This window comes from Netta rufina, assembly GCF_964035555.1.
Source record: "Netta rufina genome assembly, chromosome: 4".
NCBI lineage: Eukaryota > Metazoa > Chordata > Aves > Anseriformes > Anatidae > Netta > Netta rufina.
Genome location: NC_140127.1, coordinates 77,229,013 through 77,242,289, shown reverse-complemented (window position 1 = coordinate 77,242,289; position 13,277 = coordinate 77,229,013). Strand labels below are relative to the sequence as shown.

Sequence of the window (13,277 nt, the reverse complement as noted above, 5' to 3'; positions counted from 1 at the left end):
CCATACCATTTTCAAGCCATCCCTGCACGTGTCACTCCTCGATGATCTGCAACCTCTTCTCAAATCCTCAACTGCTTCTGTGGAGAGCCTGCCATGGCACCTGCAAAGCAAGATGGATACCCTTCGCAGTCACCTCGTGCTACTTGGCAGTTCTGCTCCAATCCAGCTCACAAACAGCCTGCCCTTCTCGTGCTGCTCTTTAGAGTGCAGCTTAGCCCCTCTGAGCCTGTGCGACACACCTGTGAAACAAAAAGAAAAGCATAGGCTGAAGCAGCATCCAAAGCCACAGCACAGCTAGGACAGTTACTCTCATCTGCTCCCTTACCTCGGCCCCCTCACCTGCCCTCGAGGAAGATGCTTCCATCTGCTCTCTTAAGCCAGCTACAACACACCTCTGAAATATAAATAGGATTTTTACTGTATTTTGTGCAGTTAAGTAACTGCAGTGACAACTGCACCCCTAAAGTACCTGCTACATCTGTTCATCGCTCACCTTGCCGAAAGCAGCTATGCTCAAGTCCCACGTTGTACACTGTGTTGCAGCTTTAACAAATGAAAACAGTCACAATATAATCATTCAGCGGCCAGCATTAGAACCCATCCCTCAACAACAGCAGGGACCCCATTTACAAATTATCGTTTCAAAACAGCAGCCCCATTACCTCAGCACCTCAGAAGTAGATCAAGCCTGTCACTGAGCTGCCTACCCAGTGCTGAACAGTTCCAGATGGAGCTCTTTCCTGTGACAGGTTCCAAAGGTTTACACTCTACTGGGGACAGGAAAGAAATAAGAATAAACATTTCAAAACCCCATATCTGTAACCTTTCAAGATTCAACAGACCTCCTCAAGCACACCGTTCAAGCACTTATGCGAGCAGCTGCTCACAAGCAGATATACTCTCCCACCTCCACATCTGCCAAACACCACAGAGATGACTGTGCCAGCTGCCTTTCAGTACGTGCCCAGAGGCAGACCGGATGCCTTTGCCAAAACAGTCCAGACAATGTATTAGTACACCCACGCACTGCCACGTTAGCTGTCATCACTAACTGCCAGGCAGGACAGCTCCAGACCAAACACATACACACACAGGCACGCCACAAACACTACAAAACACACAACACAAGGCGCAAGAAAAGGTGACCCCCCATAGGGAAGCTCTATGGCAACAGCAAGTCAGAATAGGTGCTCTGCACCAGACCCAAGGAGAGACTCAAATGTCACGACATGAAACTGCAAGCAACTGCCAGAACTGGGATGATGGAGGCCTAAAAAGCCTGCCTTCAGGACAACAGACCAGAAGGATGGGGACTGAAAACCCCATAAGACGACGCTTAGGAATTCAATTCCCAACAAGAGCTCCTGATGCGGCCCAGATGACTTCTGCAAGAGTGAGGATGGAAACAGACGCCATCTCAAACCGAATATGATGCACAAGACCTGAAACAGACCTGCTCTTTAAGCAGTGACTGCAACACAAGAAGTGCTCAGATCAGAGTCATGATGACAAAACATGCATTGAGGCCCTTCAGCACCGCTACCAAGTCGCCTGTCTAGTCAGTCCAGTGTCAAAAGCTAGGAGGATATCAAGACCCGAGAAGCACAGAACAGAGATCGCAGAAGCAACACAAGACAGATAAACAGAAGGAAACTGTCCTGCCTGGCGCACACACTCACTCTACAAAATAATCCCGCCTCTTCTATTAGCCTGGTGACCCAGCCACAAGCAGCCTGAACATGACCCAGCCTGAGCCACCCTCACCGTGGAACCAAGTCTAGTCAGCCAGCTGGCTCCATGCTGCTCTGACTCCCACCTCCCATTAGCCACCCCAGATATGCAAATACCAGGTGCCCCCCAACTTAGCTCTCAGGTTGTTGCATGGTATAGTCCCTCCGCCTCAAGAAATGCACAGGCACTGATCGTCATCTTAGGCAATTGCCAGGCTCATCATCAGCTGCAAACACAGAGTACCAGCATTCACTAGGACGCCGGCCCCATTGCTCACCTTCTCCACAATGCTGACCACTACTGATGCAACATACGATTGTGCTCACGTGTTCCTCTCCGAGTCCAAGCTCCAACAGTGCAGCCAGCGTCATCCACACCACCTGGGAAAACAAAAGGACAAAATGACCACTCTTCTTGCAAGCACACACCTGCCACACTGCTCCTCTATCCCACACAGCCTCACCTTGGACCCTCACAGGGAAACACCTGAGCGTCTTCCCTTCGCTTCAGATAAGGGATGACCAGGCTGAAAACACTCACCTTCCCTCAGAGCTTCGTGACATGAGGATTTCCCTTTCCTGTCCACGACTGCACAAAGCACCTGCAGACACAAGAGAAACGCACACTCTGAGGCACCTCACAGCCACAGCGTACCTACTGCAATACCTCTCTCTTCCCAGCTCCTGTAGTTCAGCTGCTCAACAGCTCTAACTCAGATTCTTCGCTCACAGCACCACAGCAAACTCTGCCCAGGCCACACAACACACACTACACAAGCTACAATGGCTAAGACACACAAGCTGGAACATTCCTGCCCAACAATCAGTCGCATCGCACAGGAAGGCTGCCGCACACTCTGAGAAACCAAACCTACCAGTCCTGAGCAGCTCCCCACCTCCTCCTGCCAACCACGCTCAGCACACACACTATTTGCCCCTCAAAAAATAAAAGCTTAGAATATACACACACACAAAAAAAAAACAGTATCTGAGATCCATAAATGCCAAAAAGACGTGCACGCACACCAGCCCCTGCAGAGGTAATCACAGACATACCCTTTGCAGAGGAAAGAGCAGACTCTGATACAACCCTGCTCAGGCTCTTAGTAATGCTGCATCTACACTGCCAAGCCACATGTAGCATGAAATGAAGCTGGTTTTAGTCCTCTGGAAAATTACACAACTAGGTTTATACATCTAGAGATTAAAATATAGCTCAAAAATAGAAGAGCATCCCACCATCAAAAAAAAAAAAAAAGAGCCAGCAACCTCTACTAAATATTCCTCTGTTAAGTGAATTCCAAGCACTTAGAATTCCAGAAATCCATAGACTCCAGCCTGCCTAGAGAACCCGGCAACTGACTGAAGGAAAAACAAAGCACTTACCCCAAAGAGCAGCCCAGGCAGAAGGAGCTCTCTGATGTCATGCCTGGGGCTCATATACCATTTGGCCCCGCCCAATATCCAAACCCTATCACCTGGAAAAGGGGAGGGACAAAGCACAAGGAAGTAGGAGCAGAGCAGGAGGAGCAGTAGCTGGTTTTTTTTTTCTTTGTTTTGTTTTGTTTGTTTATTTGTGTTTTGTTTTTTTTTAAATCTGCTTTACCTGAACATCATGCAGAGAACAGACAAGAGACCTGGGGTGTTTCTAGAAGCAACAATCCCCATGCTTTTGCTACAGCTTTTAATATTGAAATAACAACACGACCAGTCAAGTAACTGGAACTTTTTCAAATGGAATTACGTCAAACACGTTCATTATCACTTGCAAAAACAGAGAACCAGCAATCACTAGCATGCCAGAGTGTTGTCGACTGAAGGAAGACAGGGACACTCAATATGAGTGATATGATCAGCAAGCTTCGATTTATTGGATAGCTCAGACGCCTTTTATTCCTTAACATATAATTAGCTCATACATATTACAAAAGTTAAGCTCATGATTGGTCCCCCTACGTCCTTATCTTATCAGCTTCTTCCTCATCCTTTCGACCGAAATAACACAGTCGGTACTTTCCCAAACCGCCAACGGATATTGTGTCCTTGTGTCTGATTGGCTCAGACAAGTTGTGTGCGATGTTTGTCCAACTCGTAAAGATTCAGCTGTTTTATATCTACGTGACCTATCTCAGTTAACCATCCCTCTACAATTCCCCCGTTTTTATTTTGGACTACTAATACCTTTTCTGTGACTTGTTCAAGCTTCTTAGTTAAGCAACCAAAAATTATTCGCGCAGCTATTTTTATCAATATAACTATAAGCAGAAAGCGAAATCCCTCTTTGATTAGACTCACTAACCAGTTAGACAGACCCCCAAAGATGGACTGCAACCAATTGTCAAGCCAACTAGGTTGTACTGTAATTTTCTTTGTGTGCTCCATCAACCATTTCAACTGGTCATGAATCGATTGACCGTGATCTGAAAGATTGAAACACATTCCTTCAAAATCTTCACATCCATGTCCTTGCGCTAAAAGCAAAAAATCAATTGCAGCCCTATTTTGTAACACAACATGCCCAAGACTATCCATATCTTGTGCCATTTCAGTAATAATTTCAGTTGTTACATTTGATTGCTTAACAGCCCAACAAGCAAGCTTATTAATGCTAGCCAAAGCATGTGCAGTTCCCACTGCTGGAACTAATGAAGCAAAATATTCTCTCAGCAGCGCCCCATAATTCTACACCATCGTCACAGTCAGAACCTAAAGTCTTAAGAGCTCGTTTGGATCTCTGCGACAAGCTCTGGTTCCGGAGACTGTGTAAGTCCGGGGCGAACAATGTGAGTCGCCCTAGATAACATGGACCCCCAAACGCATTGGCAGGTATTCCTTGCCATGCACGATCCCCGCAAATCAAAAACATGCCAGGTGGCAGAGCCTTTGCAGTGTCATTATTCCACATCGGATTGTTATTAGATTTTGCTTCAGCTCCCAAAGCCCCCAGTCCTTGACTCCATACTTGTGAAATATGATTTTGCTCGACCGATCGCAACTAGTCCTGCTAGTTGCTTACAATCGACTCCCCATTTTTCTAAAAAGCACTGTAATGAATCTAGGGCTGCTTCGTCCTTCATTTTCCTATGATTTTTTTGCCGGCACTAATTTCCTATGATTTCAGCCTGCACTATGGCAACCTGCACTATGGCAATAAGCACGCTCTCACTAACACAGTACATAGCACACTCGCACACACACAGCACAATTGCACACCCAGAGGCCTCTGGCACATCTCAATCTCAATCATACCACAACCTCAATCATACCACAAGAATATAATTTAGAATGATAAGCAAACAATACGTGCGGCCAATATAATTTAGAATCATAACCAAACAAACAAGTATTGTCTCTCATTGTGTTCCTCGTGAAGTGACTTGCAACACTTGGTTTTAAAACCTTACCCTTACACAAATACTTTCAACACAAAATACCTGGACATTTAAGAATAACACATACAATTATTAACACTCCAGTTAGTATCCCTCCAGCAGCTGAAAACATACTCTTTGTCTGCAGCTTCAGGAGATCTTTGCTCCTGTGGTGAGCAGCTGAGAGTGGAGTCCCCTCCGAGCAAAAACGCTCAGGGTGCACCTAGGGGCGTCCACGCCGCAGCCGATCCCCGCAGCCGAGCAGTGTCTCCTCAAGTCTGCCGGTGGTCATTTGGCAGTGTAATCTGCATCTCTGCACTCCTGCCCCGCAATAGAGCTAAGTCGTCATTACTAATCCATAGAATGTGGCAACCCCACGGAATCTTATCCAGAAACATAGTTATAACACCGATCTGGGGACGAATAGTCTTTTTTGCATTGCAAGATAAACCTCTTATAAAATGAATGCCAGAGAGAAGCAGCACAGCCGCCGCTGCTTCCATGGTTACGTCAGACAGTCTGCAGGGTCCTGATGTCCACCCCTCTGCTCTGTGCCGACTCGCCACACAGTGAGGGTCGGCTGCCGTTGTCCACTGATGCCTCTGGTCTACTGTAGCAACCTGATCTCGGATGTCCCGCATCGCACCGCGATTACTTCAATTTCCCGTGTCCCTCCGCAATTCCTTTTTCCGCGTCCCTCCGCAATTCCTTTTTACAGTCTATACCCTGCATGCTCCGCTTTTCTAAAAAGCACTTGAGCAGATCATACGTCGCTTGTCTCTCCATACCTTTGTTTACGTCAGCACTGTTGCAGCCTTTGCAAGACCTCGGCGACGCGTGGCCGGCGGGACCCTCTATAGGTGCTCCCGGGTGCGAGGATTTAGCATTTTCGTCCCTTCCACCTCCTGAGCTGCATTGCAGGACCTGTTTCCTTCCCTTATTCCGTCGATCCGTGGCTCGCAGGTTCACCGCCAGCGGGGTCCGTGTTCGGGCGCCATTTGTTGTCGACGGAAGGAAGACAGGGACACTCAATATGAGTGATATGATCAGCAAGCTTCGATTTATTGGATAGCTCAGATGCCTTTTATTCCTTAACATATAATTAGCTCATACATATTACAAAAGTTAAGCTCATGATTGGTCCCCCTACGTCCTTATCTTATCAGCTTCTTCCTCATCCTTTCGACCGAAATAACACAGTCGGTACTTTCCCAAACTGCAAACGAATATTGTGTCCTTGTGTCTGATTGGCTCAGACAAGTTGTGTGCAATGTTTGTCCAAATCGTGAAGATTCAGCTGTTTTATGTCTATGTGACCTATCTCAGTTAACCATCCCTCTACACCAGAGCTAATACCCACCTCCTGCACAACGCTCGCTACTACTAATGCAACATACAGTTGTGCAATACCTCTCTGTTCCCAACTCCTTTATCTCACCTGCTCAGTAGCTCCACCTGAGAAATGGGCCCGGGCGGCGCCGCGCCGAAATGGGCCCGGGCGGCGCCGCGCCGAAATGGGCCCGGGCGGCGCCGCGCCGAAATGGGCCCGGGCGGCGCCGCGCCGAAATGGGCCCGGGCGGCGCCGCGCCGAAATGGGCCCGGGCGGCGCCGCGCCGAAATGGGCCCGGGCGGCGCCGCGCCGAAATGGGCCCGGGCGGCGCCGCGCCGAAATGGGCCCGGGCGGCGCCGCGCCGAAATGGGCCCGGGCGGCGCCGCGCCGAAATGGGCCCGGGCGGCGCCGCGCCGAAATGGGCCCGGGCGGCGCCGCGCCGAAATGGGCCCGGGCGGCGCCGCGCCGAAATGGGCCCGGGCGGCGCCGCGCCGAAATGGGCCCGGGCGGCGCCGCGCCGAAATGGGCCCGGGCGGCGCCGCGCCGAAATGGGCCCCAACAGACTTATTCTTTAGACATGAAGCAGGTGACCCTGCTCAGTCTCTAGGCACTACTGCACTTATGCGGTCAAGAAACATTACCCCACGGTTTCCCAAAAACAACGTACCTGGCAACCCCTCATAAACATACCTCAAATATGTGAATTCCATGCACATAAAGCCTAGAAGGCTTTATGGTCTAAAGACTCGACAGACAGCAAACACACAGGCAAAAGCTCCAGAAATATAACAAACTGCCCCTAACCCTGAGAAAGACCACTGCTTATATGCCCAATGCTGCCATTTTCAGATACATGCTCACACAGGGAGCCTCCATGATACATTTCTCCTAAACCACGCTCCATCACTTTGCCACCAAGGTTGTGACTTTCATAAGATTTGACATAAAGGCAAAGTCTCAAAAAAAGCCCCATAATTCTGCAAAAATCATAAGGGACCCAGAACCACAAAGCAAACACACAAAATAACATCACCATACTATCCGTAACACTGATATAACAATTACTCACCTGAGGAAGAGCTGCATGCAATACAGGCACCTCCTACTAGATTGCTTTACAATGACAGATCCTGCCAGTTGCCACCTCAAAAAGACATGCATACCGGTTTCTACTTGAAAATGCATCAGTCCATAGACTCTGACCCACCTAAAGAACCCTGCAACTGACTGAAGGAAAAACAAAGCACTTGCCCCAAAGAGCAGCCCAGGCAGAAGGAGCTCTCTGTTGGTATACCTGCAACTCGGTTACTATTAGGTCCAACCTGGAACCTGAAGCCAATCACCTGGGAAAGTGCAGGGGGAAAGCACAAAAAAAGCAGAAAGAGGAGGAGCAGCAGCTGTGGTTTTATTAACTTACTTATAAGGCTTAGCTCAACAGCATGCAGAGGGCAGACAGGAGAACTGGGGTGTTTCTAGAAGCAACAATCCCCATGCTTTCGCTGCAGCTTTAAATGTTGGAAGGACATTACCACCAAGCAAGTAACTGAAGCTTTTCCTGCTGGAATTAACTCAAACTTTTATTTATGTCGAAAGAAAAATCTAGGAGCAGAATAGATTACACGCCAAAAAAAAGTCAATTCCATTCCACTCACAGGAAAAATCACTTACATCAGCAGGCTATCTGAGAACTAAAAGGCTATGCTGATGGGTCAAAACACACTACAGGACACTGGGGCCGGGCCCTCCGCTGCACCCACTTAAAACCCATCCCTACACTCACCAAGGTGCAACCCCAACCCAAACACAGACACAGCATTTCAGCCTCACAGTTTTGGGAACTGATAGAAAGGACGCCTCATCCTCAGGGAGGCATGCTCAAGCTACACAGGACAGGGCTTCGGGCAACTCTTTGCCTACCAAAGACGACCGCCATCAGCACCTGCTTTGTTCAGATTCTAAAGACTAACATCACAGCCCACATTGCCTGGGATACCTGATAAACAGAAGAGAAAGCGACCATACCATTTTCAAGCCATCCCTGCACATGTCACTCCTCGATGATCTGCAACTTCTTCTCAAATCCTCAACTGCTTCTGTGGAGAGCCTGCCATGGCACCTGCAAAGCAAGATGGACACCCTTCGCAGTCACCTCGTGCTACTTGGCAGTTCTGCTCCAATCCAGCTCACAAACAGCCCGCCCTTCTCGTGCTGCTCTTCAGAGTGCACCTTGGCCCCTCTGAACCTGTGCGAGACACCTGTGAAAGAAAAAGAAAAGCATAGGCTGAAGCAGCATCCAAAGACACAGCACAGCTAGGACAGTTACTCTCATCTGCTCCCTTACCTCTGCTCCCTCACCTGCCCTCGAGGCAGGTGCTTCCATCTGCTCTCTTAGGCCAGCTACAACACCCCTGAAATATAAACAGGATTTTTACTGTATTTTGTGCAGTTAAGTAACTGCAGTGACAACTGCACCCCTAAAGTGCCTGCTACATCTGTTCATCGCTCACCTTGCCAAAAGCAGCTCTGGTCAAGTCCTGTGTTGTACACTGTTTCACCTTAAACAAATGAGAAGAGTCACAAGATAACGATTCAGCTACCAGCATTAGTACCCATCCCTCAACAACACAAGGAACCCCATTTACAATATTATAACTTCTAAACAGCAGCCCCCTTGCCTCAGCACCTCAGAAGTAGATCAAGCCAGTCACCGAGCTGCCTACGGAGCGCTGAACAGTTCCGGAAGGAGCTCTTTCCTGCGACAGGTTCCTCCAAAGGTTTACACTCTACTGGGGACAGGAGAGAAATAAAAATAAAACTTTCAAAAAACCCATATCTGTAAGCTTTCAAGATTCGACAGACCTCCTCAAGCACACCATTCAAGCACTATGCAAACAGCTGCTCACAAGCAGATATACTCTCCCCCCCCCCAACATGTGACAAACAACACTGAGATGACCGTGCCTGCTGCCCTTCAGTACGTGCCCAGAGGCAGACCGGATGTCTTCGCCAAAACAGTCCAGACAATGTATTAGCACACCCATGCACTGCCACGTTAGCTGTCATCACTAACTGCCAGGCAGGACAGCTCCAGACCAAACACATACACACACAGGCACGCCACAAACACTACAAACAAAGCACACAACACAAGGCGCAAGAAAAAGTGAGCCCCGGAGGGAAGCCCTATGGCAACAGCAAGTCAGAACAGGTGCTCTGCACCAGACCCTAGAGGAGACTCAAATGTCACGACATGAAACTGCAAGCAACTGCCAGAACTGGGATGATGGAGGCCTAAAAAGCCTGCCTTCAAGACAACAGACCAGAAGGATGGGGACTGAAAACCCCATAAGACGACACTTAGGAAATCAATTCCCAAGCAAGAGCTCCTGATGCGGCCCCGATGTCTTCTGCAAGAGTGAGGATGGAAACAGACGCCATCTCAAACCGAATATGATGCACGAGACCTGAAACAGATCTGCACTTCAAGCAGTGACTGCAAGACAAGTGCTTGCATCAGCCCTACAATGATGAAACAAGCATTTAGGAACTTTGGTGTGGCTACCAAGTTGCCCATCTAATCTGTCCAGTGGAAGAAGGAAATGTGGATATCAAGACCCGAGGAGCATGAAATATATGTTGATCATATCAAGAAACGTTTGATACAAACAAGTATTACACACACACAAGGGATTCCTTTAAGCTCCCACTGCAAGACGAGAGGTGCTCAGCTCCCAGTTGAACATCAGCAATATTCCAATGATGTCAAGTGTTCAGTACCCTCAGGATGACTTAGCCAGGGCCTGCTGAGCACCAAGAGCAACAGCACAGTACAGCACAGACAACACAGAACACAGATGACAAGCTGGGACTGCCCTGCCTGCAATGTGTTCACACTGTACGTGACAGAACTCCCCACACATAATCTCTCTGCCTGATCTGATCAATCCTGAAAGGCCCCATCCAAAGCAATGACTTAAAAGCACAGACCCTCGCCCTATGGGTGCATTCACAACCCCAACTCAAACATAGCACTTGCCCCTCCCCCCAACTTAGCTTGGGAATGCTGGGAGGCAGGTTCCATCCTCACCAAGGAACACAAAGACTAGCCAGGACATTGCTTCAGGCACAAGGCTCCTCTTCACCTGCAGAAATGAAGTGCCATCAGGCGCCAGCACACCAGCCAAATTTCTTCCAGTGAAACAACCTCCTCAGAAACAAAACAGTAGTCAACTGACCTGCTCCGCTACTGAAATCAGATAGACGCCCTTTAAACAACTCCCCAACATGCAGTATTTGCCCCTGGACTTAATTCTCAGGGCTCAGAATCAACCATCAACGTGGACCACAGAGGCCAGCTAGGATGTTCCCAGGACCTTCTTCGTCCCTGAAAGAGAGGAGTCACCCAGAGATACATCAAGAGACTTCTACACCAAAAACAATACCCGTTTTCCAACTTTTCTCCACTCACCTTCCCGATCCAGGCTTAGCACTTCCATTCAGTGTGCCGAACCAAGGTCACGGGGCTTAGACCAGGGAGAAAGAACAGACACACATGACAATCCACAAAACAGTCTATACCCACTCCTTTCCTCCCCTGCTGCAACAGCCAAGAAGCCCCAGAGCCACGTGCTCCAACCCAGTACCACCGCTTCGCTCACCTAACATCCCAAGGAGATGCATCATGCTCCCAGCTCCTCTTGTGCTCTGAGCATCTCCAGCATTTCAGGAACGGGAACCGCTGACGTCTGGCACGTGTCAGAAACGTGGCAGGAAACGTACTCTGCTGTCGCAAGGCACTTGCAAAGCCGGCCCGACAGCTGAAGCAGACTCACACAGTCCACCGACCAACTCGGGGCCCCCACTGCTGTCCACTCACCCTCATGCTTCGTTCAAGCTTCTGTGCCTACGCCCTGAGCTACAAGAAACAAAGAGAGAAGGTCACATCCACAATGGATACGCAAACAGTGCGGCACATGCAGAGGAATCAAACACAGAGACCAGAGCCAGACAAATAAAAAAAAAAAAAAAAAAAAAAAACTGAAGTCCACAACTGCCACAAGGCCATGAATGCATAGCAGCCCCGGCAGGGGTAATGACAGACATACCCTTTGCAGATGAAAAAGGTGACCCTGCTCAGTCTCTTGGTAATACTGCACCAACGCGGTCAAGCCTCTTCTAGCATGTCATCAAGCTGGTTTTAGTCCTCTGGAGAGTTACACAAGTGGGTTGATTCATCTAGAGATTAAAATACAGATCAAACAGAGGAGCATAAGCCACCATCCCAAAAACAGTGAGCCAGCAGCCTCTACTTAATATCCCTCTATTAAGTGAATTCCAAGCACTTAAAATCCTGAAATCCATAGACTCCAGCCTTCCTAAAGAACCATGCAACTGACTGAAGGAAAAACAAAACACTTACCCCAAAGAGCAGCCCAGGCAGAATGAACTCTGATGGCATACCCGGGGCTCATATACCTTTTGGTCCCACCCAGCACCCAAACCAAATCACCTGGAAAGGGGAGGGGCAAAGCACAAGAAAGTAGAAAGAGGAGGAGCAGCAGCTGTGGTTTATTTACTTATTTGTAAGGCTTACCTCAACAGCATGCAGAATGCAGACAAGAGAACTGGGGTGTTTCTAGAAGCAACAATCCCCACGCTTTCGCTGCAGCTTTGAGTGTTAGAAGGACGATATGACCAAGCAAGTAACTGAAGCTTTTTCAGCTGGAATTAGCTCAAACTTTTATTTACGTAGAAAGAAAAATCTAGGAGCAGAACAGATTATACACCAACAAAATCAATTCCGTTCCACTCGCAGCAAAAATCACTTACTTCAGTAGGCTATCTGAGAACCAAAAGGCTATGCTCATGGGTCAAAACACACTACAGGACACTGGGGCCAGGCCCTCCACTGCACCCACTTAAAACCCATCCCTACACTCACCAAGGTGCAACCCCAACCCAAACACAGACGCAGCATTTCAGCTTCAACACGGTTTTCGGAACTGCTGGAAAGCAGGCTTCATCCTCAGCAAGGCGTGCTCAGGCTGCACAAGAGGGGGCTTCGGGCACCTCTTTGCCTACCGAAGACCACCACCATCAGGAACTGCCACACCAGACAACCGTTTTCATCTACAACACCTTTCTCAGGAACCACACAGCATTCCAGTGACCTGCTTTCCTCCTACTCTAAAGGATATCTCAGCCCACCTTGTCTGTGGCACCTCATAAACTGGAGAGAAAGCAACTGTAGCAGCAAAAGCCACAACACCCTTTGGACAGTTACTCTCATCCCCTCCCGTACCTCAGCCGCTGGCCTTCCCCACATGGCAGATGCTTCCATCTGTTCTCTTTACTCACTTATAGCACCTCTAAAAGGCAAACTGGATTTTTACTCTATTGGATGTAAGAAAATAACTGCAGTGACAACCGCACCCCAAAAATAACAGCTACTTCTGCTCATCACGCACCAGCCACTCCAGAGGCACCTCGGGTCATGACGTCCTGGACTGCACACTGCCTTTCAGCCTGAACAAAGGAAAACACAGTCACAAGATAATCATTCAGCTGCCAGCATTAGCACCTATCCCTCAACAACACAAAGGGACCCCATTTACAACGTTATCATTTCAAAACAGAAGCCCCCTTACCTCAGCACCTCAGAAGTACATCAAGCCAGTCACCGAGCTGCCTACGGAGTGCTGAACAGTTCCAGGAGGAGCTCTTTCCTGTGACAGGTTCCTCCTAGGTTTTACACTCTACTGGGGACAGGAAAGAAATAAGAATAAACATTTCAAAACCCCTTATCTATAAGCTTTCAAGATTCGACAGACCTCCTCAACCACACTG

At 48.7% G+C, this 13,277-nt stretch overlaps 1 long non-coding RNA gene across 1 annotated transcript; it reads right to left on the bottom strand.

Annotated features, from left to right (window-relative positions):
• Positions 1-331: 331 nt before the first annotated feature.
• LOC311208647 lies at positions 332-998 on the bottom strand. Its single transcript, XR_014618347.1, has 3 exons — positions 663-998; positions 494-543; positions 332-394 (listed from the first exon to the last, which is right to left on the bottom strand). It is a non-coding gene; the product is annotated as an uncharacterized lncRNA (long non-coding RNA).
• Positions 999-13,277: the final 12,279 nt, after the last annotated feature.